Below are 5,654 nucleotides of genomic sequence, written 5' to 3'. Positions count from 1 at the left end.
CTTTTATTAACCACTGATCAATTTATAAATATTTTGTCTATGTTAAACTTATACTGAGAGTACTGTATTCTTCAATTCAGACAATAAAAGCTGAATAACATTTTCAAACTTAAAAGTTACCTTGCCATTGGCAATACAGATTTCAAATCACATTTGTTTCAGGAAGCTGAAAATCTGAAGAAGGAAAATAAGTTTAACAAACTATGATTTGTGGGTGTGGCTACAAAAAAGCAACATGGGGGATCCTTGTAGTGATAGAAATGTTGTGTGTCATGACCTTATCAATGTCAATATCCGGTTTGTGATATTGTATTACAATTTTGCAAGATAGTATCAATAGGGGAAATTCTACATTATTTTACAACTGCATGTTAACCTACAGTTATTTCAAAACAGAAAGTTTAATTAAAAATGCTAATGATAAATATTCGGAAATTATTAATTCCAATTAAAAGCACTCATTTTACATTACAGGTAAAATCAATAAAAGATAAAAGTAATGTATACTATATTCATTACTAAAAGCTACAGTAAATAATGACATTGTAGTATTGGCAAAAGAATAGCCATACAGATAAATGGAAGAGAAGAGAGTCTAGAAATAGACCCAAGATTCTATTTATATTTATATTCTGGAAGGGGCAAAATTATAAGGACAAAAAACAGATTAGTGATCGCCAGAGGATAGGAGGTAGGGACAAGGGCTGACTAAAAAGGGCCACAAAGGAACTTTTAGAGGATAATAAAAATGTCCTTCTATGTCTTCTTGTAGTGGGTTATATGGCTGTAGGCGTGAAAATTTAGAACACTTAAAAAGGGTGAATTTTCTCACAAGAAGGTAATGTTCTTTAATAAAGCTTTATTAGCTTAGACTGCTCAGGATAAAGGCCTACTGAATGTAAGTTATTTAATTTAAATTATTCTTTAACTTAAAAGAAAACCATTTATTTATTGCTTTTCTAAAAATATTAATACTTATATGAGAATGGCAAATTGAAGTAGGTCCACTTGTTAGATCTCATTGAAGTACAGACTGGTCTTCTAACTTATGAGAAGAATAGCCAGAGAGTTCTGTGTAATACATAAAACTTTGTAAAGGGATGAAGTACAGACTGGTCTTCTAACTTATGAGAAGAATAGCCAGAGAGTTCTGTGTAATACATAAAACTTTGTAAAGGGAATCCTATTCTACAGTTTGTTTCCCTCTCAACTATAAATATTATAAAATTCATTTTAAAATTCCTATTTTTCATGGAAAGAAGTTCAATATACTGGTGTTTTCTTATTTTTATTTTTAATTTCTATTTATTTATTTATTTATTTTTACGCCTACAGCACCCAGTCTTCCTAGGTGGTCTGCCATCCAAGTACTAACCAGGCTCGACCCTACTTAACTTCTGAGATCAGATGAGATTGGGCATGTTCAGGGTGGCATGGCCATAGACTGGTGTTCTTTCTTATAACCTAAGTTAGTTAAATCAAATAAAGTCAGATGATTTCCACACATCAAAAATATAGTGCATAAAAATAACTAAGAATTTGTAAAGAAATTATTAAATACACGACAAATTAAGATGACGAAATTATAATTATTACTCCTTGCATTCTCAAATTCTTTTAGTGGAAGCTCAAACAAAATAACCTATATATTTTTTATTATCCTGAGGGTCAATAAACATTCTCAACATGGTAACAATGAAATCGACATGCTGACTCACTGACTGAAAGTGGACGAGGAAAGATGCAAGCATATCTTTATAAAGATAACTAGGTAAATATCAGCCCATTCTAATGGCCAATCAGAGCAAATTATTCATGGAGTGCTAAATTAATTCAGCATTACAGTACCTTTCATTCATTCTATTTGAATGTTAGGGACATATTCACTAGCCAATAAGACTTATCTATGTCCTTTGTTTGTCCAGTTTTGTTGAGAAATAATTCACATATATCACTGTATAAGTTTAAAGTGTACAGCATGATGGTTTCATTTACATGTTGTGAAATGATTACCACACTAAGTTTAGCTAACATCCATCATCTCATATAGATAGAATAAAGAGAAAAGAAAGAAGAAAAAAATTTTTTTCTCCTTGTAATGAAAACTCTTAGGATTTACTCTTAACAACTTTCCTATATACTAGGGGTCCCCAATTCCCAGGCTGCTGACCTTACAGGTCTCTGGCCTGTTAGGAACCAGGCCACATAGGAGGAGGTGAGCAGCAGGTAAGCGAGAGTGAAGCTTCATTTGTATTTGCAGCCGCTACCCAGCACTAGCATCACCGCCTCAGCTCTATCTCAGATCATCAAGCATTAGATTCTCATAGGAGCACTGGTCCCTGGTGTCAAAAAGGTTGGGGACCGCTGCTGTATACCATACAGCAGTGTTAACTACAGTCATCATGTTGTGCGTTACATCCCTGGTATTTATCTTATAAATGAAGTGTGTACTTTTTGATCACCTTCCCTCAGATCTCACTCCCTGTCTTCTTAATGTATTTATCTTATTCAGTACTTCATTAGTCATTCACATGTAGTTCACTTATCTTTGTCCTTAAAATTCTATTCCTACTACCAATAGACTATAAATGCTTGAGAACAGTAAGAACAAATGCTTTGCTCATATTTGATTATCCTGTTGCATCTAACAATGGTTTTCAGAGAAAATATTGAATTCAATTGGCTAAAACAAAAAATATGTTGTGAGACTATCTCATCATGTTTTATTTTCTTTATAGCACTGTTGAGTATCTGAAATCACCCAGTTGATTTGTGTGTTTCTCTCTCTTGTACTTAAATGTAAGTCCCTACTCCTTAATCACTACCATCTTCCCAATACTTACAGCGCAATACTGAACACATAATGCTTATTGAATGAATCACATAAAATTTGGCTTTGTGTATACCTTAAGTACTAAATTAAAATATTCTCTACCACCTCCAAGAAAAAAAGCCAGAAATAACTGCACTGTCATCCCTGGAAACTGTGCCAAAAGATAAAAAAACAACAAACAAATAATTTTATTTCCCTCCATGCTTGCAGTCACCTTTTGTTGCCACTAGATAGCATTCTTTCATCTGCAAGCAAAATATTTGAAATGTTTAAACAGCTCAGAGTACAAAAGTAAAATAATTAAGGCACTTCTGACAAATATAATGGTTAACAATTTAAATTGGAGGGGAATCTGTTTAAATATTAGAGCTTTTTTCTCTTTGGATCAATGGCCAGAAGATGATGCTGATTTTTCAGACATTCAACAATATAACATGAATCACTCTTTACATATATGTAAAAATTGTAAAATGCTCAAGTAAAGTGAAAGGTACATAGTGGGTGATCAATAAGTACATTCAACTATAATCTTTTAATCCTGCTTAAGTGTTATCCTTTAGCATTTTTTTTCCACACTCATTTATTCCTCCTAAACAGAAGCACAGTGGTTCTGACACTGCCTGTGCTTGAAAACTTTACTGTTTATGACACTGGGCAAGTTTTAACTAATTAACTTCTGTGTATGAGTTCCTCAGCTGTAGATTGGGCAAATGAGTACCTATCACATATGGCTGTTGTGGGAATAAAGTAAGAGAGTGTAAGTAAAAAGCTTAGAATAGTGCCTGGCAGATAGTAAGCTCTGAAAAGTTTACTGGTATTGTCAACATCTCCCTGAAATGACATGCAGTGAACTTTCAAGAACAGTTGACTATGATACAAGAAAATTAGGGACTGGCTAGAAAAAAGATGAGTCATCACAGCTGGCAGACTCTTCACTTGTCTCTGTCAAGTACAGGAAGGATCTAACATTTACTGAGTGCTTTATGTGCCAGGTATTACACTGAGCTTCTAACAAACAGTGACCACTATTTTCAGACTGCTGCGGTTAAGGCCTCTATTAAATCATACTTCCCTGATCCTCTCCCACATCAACTCTGGACTTGCTCATGTGATGGTCAATGGAACAGTAGCAAACATGGAGCACGCTGAGGCTTGAAATGTGCTTGCATACTGGAGTTTGTCATCTCTTGATTCTGGGAACCCCGTCACCACCCTGGGAATAAATCTGGATTAGCCTCCTGACGGATGAGAGGCCACATAAAAGTAGCCACTTCAGTCTAAGGCCCCAGACACATGAGTAAGGCTATCCTAAAGTAGAAGACCTAGACAATCCAGCCCCAGACGGGCCACCCCAGGCCATAAGAACACTCCAGTCAACCACGGAATCGTGAGAATAATGTTTATAGGCCACTAAGTTTTGGGAGTGGTTTGTTATGTGGCAAAAAGCTAACTAATACAACCACCATATGAATATAGATATATTTCAATTTTATAGATTAAGAAAGAAGATTCCCAGACCTAGTAAGTTTGGCTCCAAAGACTTTTTCCACCATATCAAGCCACCCCTGCATGCTATACTCTGATTTTAGATAAAACGGGATCTCTGGGGATTTTAATCTGCAACCCTAATTTAAGCAGTAACCGGTCCTCTATACCAGGAGTCAGCACACTATGGCCCAGGGGCCAGATCCGACCCTCTGCCTGTTTTTGTAGTCTGCAAGCTAAGAATAATTTATACATTTTAAGTGGTTTAAAAATAAAAAATAAGAATACTTTGTGACATGTGAAAATAATATGAAATTCAAATTTGGTGATCATAAATAAAGAACTACTAGAATACAGCCACGGTCATTTATATGTTGTCTACAGCTGCTTTTGTACTGTAAGAGCAAAGATGGGTGACTGTGACAGAGACCACATGGACTGTAAAGTCTGTAATATTTACTATCTGGCTCTTTATTAAAAAAAAATAAAATGTGCTGACTTCTGTTTAGAATTATTCTCTTGGTATATATTTTAAATTTAAACAAATTTTGCCTGGCCTTTAATAATGAGATTTTTTGTGTGTACTTTTACCTCTCCTTTTCCTTTCATTGAAAATAATTTTAGCTTGTCATTTCTCTTCTTTAACTTTTATCTGTGGATGGTCTCTAAATTTGTCTGAGAGAGACAAATAACTTAATTTTTAAAACAGTAATTCAGAACCAATAGGTCAAATGAATTTCACTTACATGCCATACTACTGGCCTCCAATTCAGCATGGAAAATTAATAAACTACGATTTTATCTTGTTCTCAGAAAAATTCAAAATATGAGAAAGCTATTCTTTAAAAACTGTGATCTTACGTTGACCAAATGGAACAGACCATGAAGGAGGAAGAAAAAAGTTAAGAGATATTTTATTCAGAAGACTCTCTAATTTCTTGGACCTAAACACGTGTAATAACCACGCAGAAATGAACTTCCCTTTTATTCCTTAAGGGATTTCAGGACAGAAGTAGCTGTATACAGTTTCCCCTCTTTTGTGAGATTTGTTTCTAGTATTCTTCCTCCAGAGGGAACGAAGAACTTCAGAACCACTACTATTCTGCTTCACCATCCTGCTGCCAGTAACCAGTTCAACGAGATACAAACGAAAGCAAACATCTGATTTCCTCTTATATTAGAAAAGAGGTGAAGCTCAATTTATTTGCCATTCTTCATTTTTATCATTTTTTATACTATAAGACCCCTCTACACCACAGTAATGACCATAGGTCCTGCTGAAGACAGCTGACTCAAATGCACTTTACATTAGTGCAAAAGATCAATAAAGAAGTTA

At 34.7% G+C, this 5,654-nt stretch overlaps 1 protein-coding gene and 1 pseudogene across 4 annotated transcripts in view; both read right to left on the bottom strand.

Moving 5' to 3' along the window:
• Window positions 1-5,654, bottom strand: part of BAZ1A (bromodomain adjacent to zinc finger domain 1A) — a 90,389-nt gene that overhangs the window by 62,623 nt on the left and 22,112 nt on the right. The window lies entirely within an intron of this gene.
• LOC111730975 lies at window positions 1,327-1,445 on the bottom strand (annotated as a pseudogene).

This window comes from Pteropus vampyrus, unplaced genomic scaffold, assembly GCF_000151845.1.
Source record: "Pteropus vampyrus isolate Shadow unplaced genomic scaffold, Pvam_2.0 Scaffold10, whole genome shotgun sequence".
NCBI classification, from domain to species: Eukaryota; Metazoa; Chordata; class Mammalia; order Chiroptera; family Pteropodidae; genus Pteropus; species Pteropus vampyrus.
The sequence above is the reverse complement of the archived record's forward strand: the minus strand, read 5'-3'. Positions and strand labels throughout refer to the sequence as shown.